Below are 20,237 nucleotides of genomic sequence, written 5' to 3'. Positions count from 1 at the left end.
CATCACACACTCCTGGGGTCAGACACAGAGTGAATCTCCCTCCACACCGTCCCATCACACACTCCCGGGACCAGACACAGAGTGAATCTCCCTCCACACCGTCCCATCACACACTCCCGGGACCAGACACAGAGTGAATCTCCCTCCACACCGTCCCATCACACACTCCCGTGGTCAGACACAGAGTGAATCTCCCTCCACACGGTCCCATCACACTCTACCGGGGTCAGACACAGAGTGAATCTCCCTCCACACCGTCCCATCACGCACTCCCCGGGTCAGACACAGAGTGAATCTCCCTCCACACCGTCCCATCACACAGTCCCGGGGTCAGACACAGAGGGAATCTCCCTCCACTCCATCCCATCACACACTCCCGGGGTCAGACACAGAGTGAATCTCCCTCCACACCGTCCCATCACACACTCCCGGGGTCAGACACAGAGGGAATCACCCTCCACACCGTCCCCTCACACACTCCTGGGGTCAGACACAGAGGGAATCTCCCTCCACTCCGTCCCATCACACACTCCCGGGGTCAGACACAGAGGGAATCTCCCTCCACACCGTCCCATCACACACTCCCGGGGTCAGACACAGAGTGAATCTCCCTCCACACCGTCCCATCACAGACTCCCGGGGTCAGACACAGAGTGAAGCTCCATCCACTCCGTCCCATCACACACTCCCGGGACCAGACACAGAGTGAATCTCCCTCCACACCGTCCCATCACACACTCCCGGGGTCAGACACAGAGGGAATCTCCCTCCACACCATCCCATCACACACTCCCGGGGTCAGACACAGAGTGAATCTCCCTCCACACCGTCCCATCACACACTCCCGGGGTCAGACACAGAGTGAATCTCCCTCCACACCGTCCCATCACACACTCCCGGGGTCACACACAGAGTGAATCTCCCTCCACACTGTCCCATCACACACTCCCGGGGTCAGACACAGAGTGAATCTCCCTCCACACGGTCCCATCACACACTACCGGGGTCAGACACAGAGTGAATCTCCCTCCACACCGTCCCATCACGCACTCCCCGGGTCAGACACAGAGTGAATCTCCCTCCACACCGTCCCATCACACAGTCCCGGGGTCAGACACAGAGGGAATCTCCCTCCACTCCATCCCATCACACACTCCCGGGGTCAGACACAGAGTGAATCTCCCTCCACACCGTCCCATCACACACTCCCGGGGTCAGACACAGAGGGAATCACCCTCCACACCGTCCCCTCACACACTCCTGGGGTCAGACACAGAGGGAATCTCCCTCCACACCGTCCCATCACTCACTCACGGGGTCAGACACAGAGGGAATCTCCCTCCACACCGTCCCATCACACACTCCCGGGGTCAGACACAGAGGGAATCTTCCTCCACACCGTCCCATCACACACTCCTGGGGTCAGACACAGAGTGAATCTCCCTCCACACCGTCCCATCACACACTCCCGGGGTCAGACACAGAGTGAATCTCCCTTCACACCGCCCCATCACACACTCCCGGGGTCAGACACAGAGTGAATCTCCCTCCACTCCGTTCCATCACACTCTCCCGGAGTCAGACACAGAGTGAATCTCCCTACACACGGTCCCATCACACACTCCCGGGGTCAGACACAGAGTGATTATTCCTCTACACCGTCCCATCACACACTCCCGGGGTCAGACACAGGGGGAATCTCCCTCTACACCGTCCCATCACACACTCCCGGTGTCAGACACAGAGTGAATCACCCTCCACACCGTCCCATCACACACTCCCGGGGTCAGACACAGAGTGAATCACCCTCCACACCGTCCCATCACACACTCCCGGGGTCAGAATGTGACTGACGTCATAATCAGAATAATTGCCTCAGTGGAATTGCTCTCTGTTGCTTATAACTCTGTAAAACCGATCACCGGTCAATATGAGCAGTTGGAGCGTTCCTGACAACTGAACGCTGCTTCTGACAGAATATAGAATAGGCAGCGATTTACTACAACCCGAGCATTTTCTATCCTGCAATTGTAGCGATCGGTGTCCCTGGTTAGATACTGGAGTTGGTCACTAAATATATGGTGCCGTCGTCCTGCTTTTTGTTTCGCCGCGCTGTTCGGAATTTTATCAGCACGAATGCTACCCTCAGTTTCGGTGTCCTTATTTTTCCGATACGGTGATTTTTTTTCTCTTTTGTCAAATACGTTGTTGCCGATATGGCCATAGCTTCATAGACTGATCTTGCTCGGCTTTCTGAAGCGACAGTGGTCGCTTTTTCCAGATCGGCAGCTTTTTTCAAATGACCTTCCAGTCGAAAATCGACACGCAGGTCAGTTCTTGCATTAGCACTAAATTGTAACGTGTGCTTTGGACCTCATTAATTTCACTTCAATTTAACCCTTCCGCTGTTCCATCTCTGATAATTGAAATGGTGTTAATTATGAAGTGATCTACCGTTCAGCGGTACGTGGGTCGTGGTAATCAGATGCCCCGCACCAAACTGTCGGAAGGTCGGCAACTCCGGTACGTTGCTGTCCCTCCAGCCGGGGTGCACCGATGAAGCCGGGACATTATGGATTTCAGTTTTTATTTATTTCCAAAATGAAACTCCACCCTGCTATATCGAGAGATACCGGCCACATGACAGATGCACTGCCACCTGGCTGTTCGGAGGACACACCACATGCCAATCAACATTTGGTGCACTGCCACCTGGCGGATCGGAGGACACATCACATGCCAATCAACATTTGGTGCACTGCCACCTGGCGGGTCGGAGGACACACCACATGCCAATCACCATTTGGTGCACTGCCACCTGGCGTTCGGAGGACACACCACATGCCAATCACCATTTTGTGCACTGCCACCTGGCGGGTGGGAGGACACACCACATGCCAATCACCATTTGGTGCACTGCCACCTGGCGGGTCGGAGGACACACCACATGCCCATCAACATTTGGTGCACTGCCACCTGGCGGGTCGGAGGACTCACCACATGCCAATCAACATTTGGTGCACTGCCACCTGGCTGTTCGGAGGACACACCACATGCCAATCAACATTTGCTGCACTGCCACCTGGCTGTTCGGAGGACACACCACATGCCAATCAACATTTGTTGCACTGCCACCTGGCTGTTCGGAGGACACACCACATGCCAATCAACATTTGGTGCACTGCCAGCTGGCTGGTCGGAGGACACAGCACATGCCCATGAACATTTGGACCCTCCCAACTAATCAATGCACACCTAAATTATTGTTCACCTTAATTGGATTATCTCGCCCAGCCCCATGCTATACAAGGTGAGACTTGTCCTTGGCTCGCTCTCTCTTACAGACCACCTCATTGCAGGTAAGAGCATTGATTTATGTTTGGGAAGGTCTATCGTTTGTCCTGGTAAGGGAGCCGCGGCTATCCAAGGTCAAGGGGGATAGCTATCGTAGTGTTTTTCCCTTGTTCTTTGTGTAACCGTACCCTGTCCCCACACCGCTTCCTGTGTATTGTAGTTGCTTGTCTTGACCCGACTTCCCCTTGTAAATAAATCCCTTATTATTAAAACTGTGTGTGTCCAGGCCTCTACTGTTGAGACTCAAAGAACCAGTTATTTTCCATCACAACCCCTGCATAGCGTTGGAAGAATGGTGGGTATTCAGATAGTTGCAACTGAAGATAATTCTGTGTTGATGCTTTTTTTTTCCTGAAAACTTCTTACAGTCAATTTAACGGCGATCGTGATCCTATCTCGGGGGAAAATGCGGACTCTCCAAATGCATCACCCGTTACCATGCTGGAATGGCGACAGCGGATCTGATGGTGGTTCTCCGTTTCGCTTTGGTGGATCAGACTAACAAAATCTGCATTTATTCCAGATCCCTGCTCCTCACTCCTGTATGCCCTCTGGCTCTTGTATTTCACGTTGTCACCGGGGACTGTTCTGTTTGGTTTACAGTCAGTTTTACTTTCGATCGTTTCATCGCGATAAACCGGAATCCTCGGGAACGATACTGCACTGAGAGAACAGCAAGAGTCGTCATGGTGACTGTTGTTATAGTGAGCTGCGGGAGATGTGTCCCGTTTAACTTTGCTGTTGAACCTTACGTCATCACTGACAACACGTCGTGGCGGTGCGCCCCCGTGTTGAGAGGATACGAAGTGTTGGACCGCATTTTAACACTGTTGCTACCTATCGGCTTAATTCTGGTGTTCAATGCGTTAACAGTGAGACCTATCATTGTGGCAAATAGAGTCCGCAGAGGTCTTCGGAACAGCAGTGAAAATCAGCAGGATACCGAGAGAGAAAACCGCAGAAAATCGATGATTTTGTTGTTTGCTGTATCAGCTAAATTCATTTTATTTTGGATACCCTATGCAGGTCATTCCTTGAAATAGCAAACGGAAAACTATTTGTATCAGGACAGATATTTGAATTCCCCGGTATATACACTACAACAACTTGGGTTCATGTTGCAAATTCTGAATATGTGCACCAATACTAGTATCTACACACTGACACAGAGGAAATTCGGAAAGGAACTGAAGAATGGAATGAAGTAAGTGTTTACATTAAATGACCATCTATGTAGATAACGCCCGCTACAATTGCAATTCAGCGGAAATTTCTAATCAAACAGTTTTACAAAATGAGTAGGTCATGAATTCAGACTACTATCAGCCTGGTAACCCTGAAATTGCAAAATTAAGGAAGGTAACATACTTTATACAGTTTAGGTAGGAAATTCGGGAAACGCTCAATAAACTGGCGTGATTGTTACTTTGTGTGAATCACTCCAAACTATCACAGAGACTTGACAAACAGAAGGGCGGGAATAGCTTCTGTACTTACCCGGGTCCAGATGTTTCAAAACTGACAGAGTCGGGTAAAAGAGAGTAAAGGGAGTGTCGTTGAAACACACGGAGAGAGTGATAGTAAAACAGCTGCAGAAAGGGAAGAAACAGCGGAGAGATTGTCTATCGGTAGACTGTGATTAGAGTATCACACGGAGAGTGTGATAGTAACACAGCTGCTGAAAGGGAAGAAACAGCGGAGAGATTGTCTATCGGGAGACTGTGATTAGATTATCACACGGAGAGAGTGATAGTAAAACAGCTGCAGAAAGGGACGAAACAGCGGAGAGGTTGTCTATCGGTAGACTGTGAGTAGAGTATCACACGGAGAGAGTGATAGTAACACAGCTGCAGAAAGGGAAGAAACAGCGGAGAGGTTGTCTATCGGTAGACTGTGAGTAGAGTATCACACGGAGAGAGTGATAGTAACACAGCTGCAGAAAGGGAAGAAACAGCGGAGAGATTGTCTATCGGTAGACTGTGAGTAGAGTATCACACGGGGAGAGTGATAGTCAGACAGCTGCAGAAAGGGAAGAAACAGTGGAGAGATTGTCTATCGGGAGACTGTGAGTAGAGTATCACACGGAGAGAGTGATAGTAACACAGCTGCAGAAAGGGAAGAAACAGCGGAGAGATGGTCTATCGGGAGACTGTGATTAGATTATCACACGGAGAGAGTGATAGTAACACAGCTGCAGAAAGGGAAGGAACAGCGGAGAGGTTGTCTATCGGTAGACTGTGATTAGAGTATCACACGGAGAGAGTGATAGTAACACAGCTGCAGAAAGGGAAGAAATAGCGGAGAGATTGTCTATCGGGAGACTGTGATTAGATTATCACACGGAGAGAGTGATAGTAAAACAGCTGCAGAAAGGGACGAAACAGCGGAGAGGTTGTCTATCGGTAGACTGTGAGTAGAGTATCACACGGGGAGAGTGATAGTAACACAGCTGCAGAAAGGGAAGAAACAGCGGAGAGGTTGTCTATCGGTAGACTGTGAGTAGAGTATCACACGGAGAGAGTGATAGTAACACAGCTGCAGAAAGGGAAGAAACAGCGGAGAGATTGTCTATCGGTAGACTGTGAGTAGAGTATCACACGGGGAGAGTGATAGTCAGACAGCTGCAGAAAGGGAAGAAACAGCGGAGAGGTTGTCTATCGGTAGACTGTGAGTAGAGTATCACACGGAGAGAGTGATAGTAACACAGCTGCAGAAAGGGAAGAAACAGCGGAGAGATGGTCTATCGGGAGACTGTGATTAGAGTATCACACGGAGAGAGTGATAGTCAGACAGCTGCAGAAAGGGAAGAAACAGCGGAGAGGTTGTCTATCGGTAGACTGTGAGTAGAGTATCACACGGAGAGAGTGATAGTAACACAGCTGCAGAAAGGGAAGAAACAGCGGAGAGATTGTCTATCGGGAGACTGTGATTAGAGTATCACACAGAGAGTGTGATAGTAACACAGCTGCTGAAAGGGAAGAAACAGCGGAGAGATTGTCTACCGGTGGACTGCGAGTAGAACTCAGAGGCAGAAACTGACCAATCACTCGCTTGGGAGACCGCACACCCCGCAGACTATCTCAAAAGAACAAAAAGTCCGGAGACAGCGAGGTCCTGATCAGGAGATAGATTTTGGCCAGTGTGTCATATTAACGTGGTTCCTGTCGCAGGCAACTTAAACTTTCCAAATATTCATTGGCACTTCCTGAGGTTAAAAGGTTCAGATGTGATAGAAATTTCTCCATAAGTCTGCAGGCGAACGACAGAACAGTCCATTCAGAGTCTAGTATCAGAAACTTTAACAGTCCTCTCGCGGGTCAACTATTCGATATGTAATATAACCTTACACTGGATAGTGGATGATACTATGGAATGTAGTTAATTGGTGCTATCAGGTAGGCACATGGAGTCCAATTTGTAAAATTGTTTGCTGCCTGAAATGCACAACGAATGGCTGCTGATGGAAAAGTTAATTGCGGTTCAGTGTCGGCTTGTTTCATCGTGGCTAGGAACGGAAGCGAGTCTGAAGTAACCCCTGGTTGACAAGAGATATGGATCACATCGTCAAGAAGAAGAAGAGAGAAAGATACTTCAGCTTCAGGAAGAAATAATCAGACAAGGCTCTGGAAAGTCACAATGTAGCTAGAAAGGAAAGTAGTAAGAATTAGAAGAATTAGAAAGGGACATGAGAATGCCTTGGAGAGTCGCATTAAGGTACATGAAGAACAGAAGGGTAACGAGAGAAAGGGTGGGACATATCTCTGGATTGCAAGGAGGCTTTGAAGGTCTTTAATGATACTTTGTTTCGGTATTCACCAGCAAGCGAGACCTTGATGAACGTGCATCCAGCGAAAAAAGGCGGATATAGTGGGACATACTTACGTAAAGATTTATGCGTTGGAAATTTGTTAAACACTAAAATAAACCTTTCACCAGTGATAGAAGGTATATACCCCCATGTAATTAGAGAAAGCGGACAAAGATATTACTGCCCTTTTGGACATGATATGTGCGTCATCACTGGACGCCAGGGAATTGAAGGACAGCGAATGATATTGTAACGTTCTCCTTCGCGTGTAACTGATAACTTCGAATTCAACGTCGAGATAAACCACAGTCAATGAGAACCAGATCGCAGTAAGATTAACCATTGACTGTTCACTCTTCACATTAACATATGGTGAAAACTGTTGATAAAACAATACAAGATTGATACAGTATTTGTTCCTTCCTTAATATCACATTTCAATTGTAAATACTTGCAAAGGTGACTATAACTACATTACACTAAGGTGCAGTATACAGGCAGAGTTTACCTACTCCATTGACTACTTTAAATACACTTCCATGCAAACTATCCGCAACTCTTTAACTAACGAAAGCATAAACATTATCGACCGTCGTTACTTCTAACAGGATCGGCATTAACATCTTAGTTCAATATATCGATTATCTATTAACTTACAGCGTTGCTCTCACTGTGATTTCTCATGCCTGCAAAACAACTTCTGCTCAGTTGTGCCTCGTGGTGAGCCCCCACCCTCGCGCTTATTTCAAACCGGTACTTTCCCACAAGACGCGGCGAAACCGGATGTGATGTCATCGCAAGCCGATATATTTTACATGCAATGAATATACTTCAAACACTTCTAATTCTAACTAGAAAATACTATCGAATGAATTACTAAGCGAAAATATTATAAACTAAATAACTGTCGTAAAGACAGCACAGCTATATTTTTGTTCAAGAAATGCAATAGGGATAGTCCTGTGAATTACAAGCCAGTGAGTCTTCAATCAGTAGTGGGTAAGCAAATGGAGAAGAATCTTAGAGAGCGAATTTATGAATATCTGGAGAAACGTATTCTGGATGGGAACAGCCAGCGCGCGCGCGCGCACACACACACACACACACAAACACACACACACACACACACACACACACACACACACACACACACACACACACACACACACACACATACACACACACACACACACACACACACACACACACACACACACACACACACACACACACACACACTCACTCACTCACTCACTCACTCACTCACACATCTCTGCACTTGAGCCCCTGGGTACTTTGCATGCCACTGCAATCTAGAATTGTTCACAACTGAGCTTTCTTCTGCCGAGTGAACAATAGGGGGCAGCACAGACTCCTGCGGTGGCCGCGCCTGACCGCCTCTACCTTGCTCAGCTGCTTCATTTCGTCTCCCCTGAGCAATCATTTAAGTTTACACCTGAACTAGATTGGAACTAATATCCCAGGGGTAAGTTCGCCATTAAAAGGGGAGAGTGGTGGTATAAACTAAAGTTGCAGGGGGATGTAAACAAGAACGCTATGACAGATAGTTGGGTGATCGTTAGGACAGATGTTTTCAGAACACCGACAAATTCAAGGAAATAAAAAAAATATTGTGCCTGCAGGGACACATGTTCAGAGCTGCCTTCAGTTCAATGCAGGAATTTTTGTACGAGAGACCAATGAGCTCAGGATAGGGGTCAACGGCTGGAATTGTGATATTGTAAACATTAGTGAGACGCCGTTGCAGGGCGGCCAGGAGCGTCAGCTCAACGTTCCCGGTTTCGGGTGCATTATTCGTGATGAAGCGGGAAGTATTCCAAGTTGAGGGGCGGCTTTACTGGTCACATGAAGTTCATTGACAAACTCAGGGAGAGAGGTGTTTATGTGCCTCTTTGACAGGGATGTTAACGTGCAGGGAATGTAGGGGGATGGTTGTTGTGCAGTGAGAAGAGATTTAGGCCAGTTGGTATATCACAACATTGTGGGCCGAAGGGTTTGTTCTGTTCGGTGATTTACATTCACTGCTCTGAAAGAGGGGCAAAAAAGACAGACTTAAACTCACCGAGTGGGCAGAGAAGGGCCGTGGGGTAGATCAAGGACTTTGGCGATAGATTGCGAAACACCGAGAACAACCACTTCCCAGACAGCATTGGTAGTGAGCGAGACAGACAGCTGCCACTGTGATACCTACACACCCCTCACCATGACATGGACACAACACCGACCGGACTCTAAACGACCCCATACCGTGACACCCACACGCATCTCGCCATGACACTCTGCGGAACAGCGCTGGAACTCGAACTGGATGAACTCGGGATCATTCGGGAAACTGAGGTAAGATAGTGAAGACATATAGAGAGGTATTTACACCCAAAGGTGTAGGGTACTGGAATCTGGGTGACAGACAGGAAGGTGAAAGGGAATAAACAGCCAGAAACAATGCAGAGACACCTTGAGGCCAACCCGCTCAATAACAGGTAGACCACTTTGGATACTTCTGGATGGGAGGAGGGAGGGGCCAATGACCAAGCAGGGGAAAGTCTCACAGGTCAGGTCTCTGGCACTGACTATGGTTCTGTGGCTCTGCAGGGAATAAGTGGTGAAATTTGACGAGCTGTGTCGATAGGATTGTCTTTGTTCGGGGAACGGAAAAGCGGTACTGTGGACGATACCGAGATTCCTCGATGGTGTGCGGTCGTTATCGTCACCAGGATATCGGTAGGAAAAGGGAGCCGGTTCTCCAAACTTATTTATCTGCATGTGGGACCAAAATTAGAAATAACATTCAGTTTAAAATGTAGCTGAAGAGTTCAGGTTGAAACGCACATAATATATATATATATATAAAATATAAAGATAACAAACTTATATAAGTACAATCACGCATTATGTACACACAGACACACACACACACACACACATTTATGCAGCTTGAAGCACACCGGGCATTTTGAATGCCATTGCAATCGACAATTATTCACAAAGCAGATTGCATTCTGCCGAGCGAACACTAGGGGGCAGCACAGACGCCTGCCTGGAGGACGCGCCTCTCCCGTGAGCAACTCTCTGAATTTACACCTGAACTGGAATCGAACTAATATCCCAGCGGTAAGGTTTGCCATTAGAAGGGGTGAGGGCTGGTATAAACTAGAGTTGCAGGCACATGTAAATAAGAACGCCATTTCAGTTAGTTGAATGGATGTTGGCACAGATGTTGTGAGGACTTCTGAAAAAGTCAAGAAGGAAAAAATAGAGCCTGTCGGGACTCATGTTCTGAGCTGCGTACGTTTCAATGCAGGAAGTATTGTTTGAAGGGCCGTTGCGCTCAGGTCAGGGGTCAACGCCTCTCAGCCTGACACAGCAGATAGTAGTGAGACGAGATTAATAATAGTTGGGTAATAATAATCAGAGTAATAGTTGGGCCGCACAGCTATGAAGAGAGATGAGGCGATGTTGTTGGGCAATATCGTGGTTTCACAATCCGGCCTTGCATTCGAATACAAACCGGGGCTTTTGAAACGTAGCGCAGATGGGCGATCCCGGGTTGAAGAGAAGGACATTCTGACAAATCATTAAAACTCTCTGGCACTTAATACTGATACCATCTTTGTATAGATTTCCGTCCACGCATTAATCACACTACCCCCGTCTTTGGATATAATGCACTGCGCAGTTTTGGTGGCCTCGTTTAGCAAGGGCTGAAAAGAGTGCAGCCAATACTGACAAAGATGCTGCAAGGTCTCTAAAGGCTTATGTAGAGAGAGAGGTCCGGCTGTATTTTGTTCCTTACATAGAGTGTTTTATTCCTAAAGGTCGGAGAAAGAAGGGTAACTTTACAGAGTGGTGTAAAACAAGGCGCAGAGTCACTTGTATCGCCATAAGTTTGCGGAACCGAACTAAGCGGGGGGTGGGGGGTATGTCGATGTCCAGAGGGCCAAGATGTAGTTAGATTCCAAGAGAAATTTTATCACACAGAAGGCGGTGTGTATATGGAACTACCTGGCAATGGAATGGGTGATACAGGATGGTTATCGATGTTTTAAAACCAATATTGATTGCGAAAGATTTAACAAGATGATGTCCAAATGTAGACAAATGGAAACAGCTCAGCTGGCCGTGTAGATCGGCAAGGAGATATTGGGCCGAAGGAGCTGTTCCCGTTGTTACGAAGGATGAACAGCTCTGATGGGCAGAATGGTGCAGAGTTGCCCATGTCCTCCCCCCCCCCCGGCCGGGAGAATCATAAACCGTTACTGTTGCTTTGCTGCTAATGAGAGAGAGATACATAAGGGAAAACATGCTGGAACTGGGACATCTGCTACAGATAAGAGAGAGATATAGCTGGGTAGTCAGACTTGTTGATTCACCATATTATGACTTCTGAAAGACTTATGGCTTCTGAGAGGGTTATTTATCTTAAACAATTCTGTTCATTAAAATTCTTCAGTGTACAGCCGGAGTGGGCTGGTTTGATGGACACAGCCATTAAAAATTGATTGACATCTGAGACCCCGTGAGTAGGGATAAAAGTTAGGTCTGGGGAGTCACCCCTCAGATACACCAGGAGACACACTATTGAGCACTGACTGAGTGTTGGGACCCACGGGAAGGTGTGGGGCATCGGAGACCGAACAAAGAAATCGGTCAGTTTAAATCACACTGTTATAGCAGGGCCGGTGGGGGCTTGTGTGTGTGTCCACTCATGCCAGAGTGACGAGTCTACCACAGAAGAACGGTCTAGCTGAAGGACAGAGGGGGCATACCTGAATGGCCACAACGAAACGACGGATCAAGAACGTAAAGGGTTTACCTGCCTGTAGCTGTTACAGCTCTCTCTCTCTCTCTCTCTCTCTCTCTCTCTCTCTCTCTCTCTCTCTCTCTCTCTCTCTCTCACGATTACAACACAACAACCAACATCGACTTCAGCACATATGAACTGAACTGAACTTTATATTTTCCCATGATAATTCATTATCCCCTAGACAACGATAGAGCTTGTTTATTATCGATTATTATTATTCCCACACGTTTAGGTTTATTATTGCTAACGTGTATTATCTATATATTTGCATTATTGATATTGATTTGCTTATTTTACTAATAAACACTTGAAAATAGTAACCACCAAATACCAACGGATTCTTCTATCTCTGCTGGTTAGACACCCAGTTTCGGGGTACTTAACACTGTGCTCTATCATTCTTGGACTCTGCTCAGAACTGCTGTAGGCCGCAAACGTGTGGAGACCTTGTGAACTTTTGCGACCATTAATCGCTTTGTGCCGTGTTCAGGTGTCCACATAAACAAAGGTGTGTATTTACTCCCAGTGACAAAGTTCATCCGAAATAAACCATGGCTGTTATTTCCGGCGGAGAAGGTCGAATATCTACATAAAAAGCGGTTAAATCTTGTCTTCGGTCTTTGTTTCACCGCAGTTGACCTTGTGGCAATTACTATTCTCTGCCGAGGAAATTGCAACGACGGTCTGGAGAGGCAACTGGGTGTGTTACGGTAAACTCCTATTACCTTTTTCGGTAACGTTTGAGGGATTTTATTAGGCAAACCGCCTGCTGAATCCGCTACTTCCTTTCTTCCTCATTTTGACCCTCAATGCTCTGACGGTCGGACAGATACTGGCGGCGAGCGGAGTTCGCAGGGGACTGAAGGGACGGGGAAATTGCGGTAAACAGCGAGATCCGTAGATGGAGAGTCGGAGAGTATCTTTCTCTGTTGGGCGACAACCACTCTGGTCTTCATCCTCATGCGGTACCTTTCCACCGACCTGGCAACGTCTATCCGGCTTTTTTCAGGCTCACAATTGAGGCTCTGTGATTCAGAATTTCAGCAGCTGCACAAATACATTTATTTACGGAGTGACCCAGACCAGATTCAGACAGCAGATGAAAGTTCTTCTGCAATCCCCCCGCTAATTTAGTTTTGAAGCTTCTTAGATGTTTGTACCGCTCAGATGAAAGAAAAAAGTAATTTTCTAATTTTTGGAAATAAAGACACATCTGCGCTGCGAACATATTGAAAAGTTTAACTCCCTGAAAACGTTGCAGTTCTCAATCAATCCGTTTGCTCCCAGCAAGTCTGTCTTTCCTTTCCTTTAACTTAAAGACTACTTTACTCTGTTGTAGATTAAATTGTCTGCTTAATTCCCTTCTGTAAGATGTGTTTTACCTTCCACGTTAAATCACCATAATATCCAGTACTGAAAACTCATCGATCCATTCTCGAAGATTGCATTTCATAAATCTTTGGAGTGAACTGTCCGTGTCTACTGATCCGGACATCAATTATCTTTCAGTGGTGTTTCATTGTTTAATGTTTCAGTTTGCCTTCTGTACCGGCTGCTGTTTGATCTATTGCCCTTATTTTGCCTGGCTATTAATTTCTAGCTTCAGCACATGTTGAAAATCACGGAACAAATGAGATATAACTTTGCCTTGGTCCAGTTTCTCTCGAATTCTACAACACCTCGGTACAGTTTCCCTACTGGCCGAACAGTATTTTCCACAGTAAATACAAGTGGATCTTGCTACAGCGGATTTACACACAGTTCTTTTAGAGTTAGGATGTCGAATAAGATGAACTCAAGCAAATTAAAATACCTTACGCTTTATACGTTAAACTTATTTTAAAATGCTTATCTTCAAAATTCTTACTCAAGTGCGAGTTATTATTATCCCAGTCATTCAATCTATATTCCAATATTAAGCAATCCGGGATTCCTTTCTTTTTTTTACCCCAGGGCTGTTTTGCTTTAATGACATTGAACTGTGACCTGGTTTGTCATGTCGTGTGTCGCAAGGAGTTGGATCGTAATGTATGACGATAATTTAATAGCTCTGGGTCTGTGCTTGCTGGAGTTTGGAAGAATTGGGGAAGAACACATTGCAACCTATCGGACAGTGGAAAGTCCAGATTAAGAATATGGGGAGACAATATTTCCTATTGTGACTGAGGCTAGGACCAAGGTGCTGAATCTCAGTATTGAGAACATCCAATTAAAACACAGAGGACGAAGTTATTTCTTTAACCAGAGAGCGGTGAATCTGTGGAATGCATTGGTGTAGGCAGCTATGCAGGCTAATACATCTGAAAAGTTGAATCTTTTGGAATCTGCTGCGTCTCCCGCTGCGCATTTTAAAATTCTGCTTCCAAGATACGCGGGGACTCGTTCTATTATGGCGCTGCATCATGGGAAAATTAGGCTAAAGGCCATCTAGTGAAACATGCTCATTGTAAACTAAACAGTTTGGGCAAAAGATCCTCCAGTGGAAATATAGACCCCTACAATAATTTTATACAATTTTGTAATTTTATTTAATTTTGTAATTAGGGAGACTCAGTGAGGAGCAATATATAGAAACACATTCCATCAGACTGTTTTCCGAGATCAAAACTGACAAGTAAAGCTGGACAATGTGTGAGATTCATAATTACCAATGGAATTCTGAGCTGACAGGCGGCATTGAAAACAGTTAAATTGAACTCAATCCAGGTGTTCCGGAGTTGTTCGCTGTCGAGCACTTACGTTTCCCGTTCCTTGCTCTCCAGTGACGTTGTTCAGCCTCTCAGTGAATTCTCTCCAGTTACGGGGGAGTAATCGCTAACACGCTCTGCAATGATCTCAAATCCCAATGGGAAACGAACTGAATAATCTGCTTGTATACAGCAGGCAGTGAAAGTCGTCACGTTGACTTTGGCCTGGAACAGGTTCCACGGCTGTTCTTTCCTAGTGAACCAAATGAAATGAACAACTTCTTGTCCTTATGTAACTAACTTTCTAAGAAAGTGGGCGGATTGTTTTGTTGTATTCATTTGTTTAATTGAATACAAATTTTCCGAAATTTTGTTCGGTTGTGAACTCATTCCCCAATATTCAACGATGCAAGCTGAATGTTGGAAAATGTCATAGGAATGTCAACAGTGGCATGTAAAAGTTTGGGCACCCCTAGTCAAAATTTCTGTTACTGAGAATAGCTAAGTAACCAGAAGATGACCTGATCTCCAAAAGTCTTAAAGTTAAAGATAAAACATTTTTTCAACATTTTAAGCGATAGCAGTGTATTATGTTTGTTTTCTACATTTTTAGAGTGTAAATAAGGAAAGGAACACCATGCAGAGGTTTGGGCACTCCAAGAGATTTGAGCTCTCAGATAACTTTTACCAAAGGCTCAGACATTGATTAGCTTGTTAGGCTAGGGCTTGTTCAAAGCAATCGTTAGGAACGGCCAGGTAATACAAATTTCAAAGTTGAATGAATACCCTGACTTGTCAAACCTTGTCCCAACAATCATCAGCCATGGGCTCCTCTACGCAGCCGCCTAGCACTCTGAAAATTAAAGTAAATAATGCCCCCAAAGCAGGAGAAGGCTATAAGAAGACAGCAAAGCGTTTTCAGGTAGCCGTTTCTTGAGTTCGTAATGTAATTAAGAAATGGTAGTTAACAACAATGGCGAAGGTCAAGTTGAGGTCTAGAAGACCAAGAAAACTTTCCGACAGAACGGCTCGTAGGATTTCTAAAAATGCAAATCAATCCCTTCAGGAAGATTTAGCAGACTGTGGTGCGTTGGCGCACTGTTCTACTGTGCGGCAGCAACACCTGCACAGGTATGACCTTCATGGAAGAGTCATCAGAAGAAAACTTTTAGTGCGTCCACAAAATTCAGAGTCGGAAGTTTGTGAAGCAGCATCTAAACAAGTCTGATGCATTTTGGCAAGTCCTGTGGACTGCAGAAGTTAAAATATAAGTTTTTGGCCGCAATGAGAAATGGTATATTTGGAGAAAAACGAGTACAGAATTTCATGAAAAGAACACCTCTCCAACTGTTAAGCACCGGGGTGGATCGATCATGCTTTGGGCTTGTGTTGCAGCCAGTGGCACGGTGAACGCTTTCCTGGCAGAGGGAAGAATGAATTCAATTTAATCCCAGCAAATTCTGGAAATAAATATCACACTGCCAGTTAAAAAAGAAAAAAAGCTGAAGTTGAGACGAAGATGGCTTCTACAACAGGATAATGATCCGAAGCACACGTCAAAATCCACCATGGACTACCTCACGGGGTACAAGCTGAAGGTTTGGCCATGGCCCTCACAGTCTCCCGACCTATCGTCGAAAATTTGTGCATATACCTCAAAAAAACAGTGCATGCAAGACGACCCGAGAATCTTACAGAACTAGAAGCCTTTTGAAAGGAAAAATAGGCGAAATCCCCCAAACAAGAATTGAAAGACATTTAGCTGGCGACAGAAAGAGTTTGCAAGTTGTGATACTTGCCAAAGGGCGTGGTTCTAAGTACTGACCATGCAGGATGCACAAATTTTGCTTTGGGCCTTTTCCGTTATTTGTTATTTTGAAACCCGTCAAAGTTGGAAACAAAAATAAATAATAATCTTGCTTAAAAAATTAAAGAAATATCACATCTTTAACTATACACCTTTTGAAAATCAGGTCATCTTTTACTCGCTTAGCTATTCACATCAACAGAAATTTAAACCAGAGATGCCCAAACTTCTGCATACCAATGTAGTTTTCTTGTGAGGCACACCTGAGAACATCTATTGAAACGTAACTCTGAACAGGATTAATGAACAACAAACTGTGCAAATAAATATATAAACAGATAGCAGTGTGTGAGGATCTCAGTAAATGTATGGAAAGTTAAATGCGCCTACTCTAGCAACTTTATGTTGCTTGCTGCAGTCTATCTGCGAGTGTGTTCCTCTGAATCCCGAGGACTGATACGTGATTTGTAATAGGGTCCCATTATAGTGGCCATCTCCACTTTCTTCCCCAGTTCCACCGTTAGCGCCTCACTAGACGAATTTTCCAATCTGTGCTGACTGAGCAGTGAGATGACATTTTCCGTGACTAACAACACCGCCCCTCCCACGTTTCTCCCTCCCGCTCTGTCACGTCCAAAGAAAGGGAATATTAAGTTGCCAGAACTTTCTGCCCCTCCTGCAAGCAGCTCTCACTAATCACTGCGTTATTATATTTTAATTCCAGGTGCCTTTAACTCATCTGCCTTTCCTACGACATTTCCGGCATTGGAACATGCGCTGCTATGCACATTTGCCTCACAGACCAAGCCTATGTCTCCGCAGTCACAGATGAAACGGATAAGACAGGCCAAAGGGGCTCTGGTAAAGCTCTTTACGCCCATTCCCTGCACAGTTGATGGAGCGCTGATGACTTCCAACCAGACGGCCAACCCCAAATGGACGATGGAGATCAGAGATATCGATGGCCTACAAGCCACTTTCGAGCCTGTGAACAATTAAGGGAGAAAGAACATTAGTCGCACATGTTCAAATATTTGATTTATGCTTGAGGTCTCAGCATCTGTCTCCACAATCCATTTTTAAATATTTTCTGACAGTCGGATTACCATCCCTTGCACTCTCGTTTAACTCTGTCACTCTGTCCCCTGCAAAGCAGGTCTCCCCAGCAGGATATTTGTCCCCCTCTAGTTCAGTTGCAATCCGTCTCCTAGGTACAGGGCTCACCTTCCCTCGAAGAGACCAAGCCGCTTACACCAGTTTCTTATTCCCGTGTTAAAGTGTATATTCTTCGTATTGCATGCCCTACTATCATGTGGTAGCAATCCTGAGATCACAACCCTGGACGGCCTGTTCTTCAAAGGTAGTCCCTAACTCTCTGAACCAATGTTGCAGAACTTCGTCACACTTCATATCTACGTCACTCGCAGCCAAATGTACCACAGCCTATGACTGTTCACCCTTCAGCTTAAAATTCAGAGGACTCGATCCGGAATACCCCGCAATCTGTCATCTTGGAGTTGAGAAGACATCCGGGATTCTCTCTCTCATTCACAGATCTTCCTTTCAGGGATCATTTACAAAACAGATATCATATCAATGAAGAAGAGGATTAGTAGACTGGGCACATAGAAGATACGACTGCGTGGGCATTGCTTAACATTATCGTTTATACGGGAAATACATTTAATTGCTGAATGCTGTTTTCGATATTAAAGTTAAACATTGTTCATTTCAATATTCTGTTTGCAACCGCTACAGTTCCTGTAATCCATTACATTCCATATTTAAGTTTAAAATGAACAAGTATTGAGATGGAGATGGTAAAAATCATTATATGCGGGAAATTTAATAAGTGAGTAGTTGGGAATTCGTCTGGAGCCAGCGAGATGAAAGGCGTCCTTTCCCTCCACTGGCCTGCTGGCCGCTGCTCCGATACATGTCGAACCTGCTTGGCAGCCTGATCAAGGTCACGTGAAGCCACGGCAGCGGCTGTTGGACGATTGCATGAGCAGCTGTGTCTCACAAGTCCTAGTTATGTGACTGATGATGCTAGGCAAGCAATCTCTGAAGGTTATTTATCATGGCCGCGTTACCCAAATTTCAAAGACACTGCCCACAATAAAGCAATCATCATCATCACGGATTTCATCACAATGATTGGCGTCAGTGCCAGCAGATGTCACTGACCAAAACCATAAGAAATCAGAGCAGAATTAGACCATTCGGCCCAAGGACTCAGCTCCGCCATTCCACCATTCCATCATTTATTGTTCCCTTCACGTCCATTCTCCTGCCTTTACTCCGTAACCTTTAACTCGTTAATAATCAGGAAAAAAATGTTATTTTTTTGTTTCATATACCGAATGGCATGGCATCAACAGCTGTCTGAGGGATTGAAGTCCAAAGATTCACCACCTCCTGGCTGCAGAATTATCTCCTCGTCTTTCTTCTATAGAAACGTCCTTGTATTCTGAGGCCGTGCAGTCTGTTCCCAAACCCCACAATGTGTGAATTATTCCCCACGCATCCACTCTTTCCTGGTCTTCCAATAGTCTATATAAGGCTATTATATATAAGGCTGTGCCTGGTGCTATAAGTATCTTTAAACGTTTGCACTTTTGAGAAATTGATTCTGCCGTTTATAATATGTGTATTATCGACATTTTTACTTGCTAAAAGGGAGTGGATATTATCGAATAAAGACATGAGAAATACGTTCTGCCATTCCGCTGACAATGTGGGCACTGATCACTGGGCATCTTCACTAACGGTGTCACTCTGCTGAAGAATATTTTTATGAAGAGAGAGCTTTTATGGTTTTCTGGTCTTATGGTTTTGCATCTGGCTTGCGCTGCGTCCCTCAAGAGGCTGAAAAAAAAAAATCAATGACTTTATCAGTGTAGTGAGTTCTGAATAAGCAGTGATATTCCCCGTGTTAGAGATCGTAGGACGGAATGAGCTGTGAGAGTAACTTTGCAGGATTGAGGAACTCTGACAAGTAGAAACATTGCCTAGGCCAGGGGTGTCAAACTCATTTTAGGTACCGGGCCGGATTGGGCAAAATGCAGCTTCATGCGGCCGGATCAGTCGGGCGCGTGTGATAGGGCACTGTACACCAGGGGTGTCAAACTCATTTTAGGTCCCGGGCCGGATGGGGCAAAATGCAGCTTCATGCGGCCGGATCAGTCGGGCGCGTGTGATAGGACACTGTACACCAGGGGTGTCAAACTCATTTTAGGTCCCGGGCCGGATGGGGCAAAATGCAGCTTCATGCGGGCCGGATCAGTCGGGCAGCTTTCAGTGCAGTGAGTTCAGTATTGAGGAACTCTGACAAGTAGAGACATTGCCTAGGCCAGGGGTGTCAAACTCATTTTAGGTCCCGGGCCGGATTGGGCAAAATGCAGCTTCATGCGGGCCGGATCAGTCGGGCGCGTGTGATAGGACACTGTACACCAGGGGTGTCAAACTCATTTTAGGTCCCGGGCCGGATTGGGCAAAATGCAGCTTCATGCGGCCGGATCAGTCGGGCGCGTGTGATAGGACACTGTACACCAGGGGTGTCAAACTCATTTTAGGTCCCGGGCCGGATGGGGCAAAATGCTGCTTCATGCGGGCCGGATCAGTCGGGCAGCTTTCAGTGCAGTGAGTTCAGTATTGAGGAACTCTGACAAGTAGAGACATTGCCTAGGCCAGGGGTGTCAAACTCATTTTAGGTCCCGGACCGGATTGGGCAAAATGCAGTTTCATGCGGGCCGG

General features: G+C 46.0%; 1 long non-coding RNA gene across 1 annotated transcript; it reads left to right on the top strand.

The window, feature by feature from the left end:
- Positions 1–1,773: 1,773 nt before the first annotated feature.
- Positions 1,774–17,417, top strand: LOC132390348 (uncharacterized). The gene is made up of 3 exons (XR_009510876.1): positions 1,774–4,558; positions 9,776–9,904; positions 17,206–17,417. It is a non-coding gene; the product is annotated as an uncharacterized LOC132390348 (long non-coding RNA).
- The last annotated feature ends 2,820 nt before the right edge of the window (positions 17,418–20,237 follow it).

This window comes from Hypanus sabinus, unplaced genomic scaffold (assembly GCF_030144855.1).
Source record: "Hypanus sabinus isolate sHypSab1 unplaced genomic scaffold, sHypSab1.hap1 scaffold_870, whole genome shotgun sequence".
In the NCBI taxonomy this organism is placed as follows: Eukaryota; Metazoa; Chordata; class Chondrichthyes; order Myliobatiformes; family Dasyatidae; genus Hypanus; species Hypanus sabinus.
This window is presented reverse-complemented; position numbering and strand designations above follow the sequence as displayed.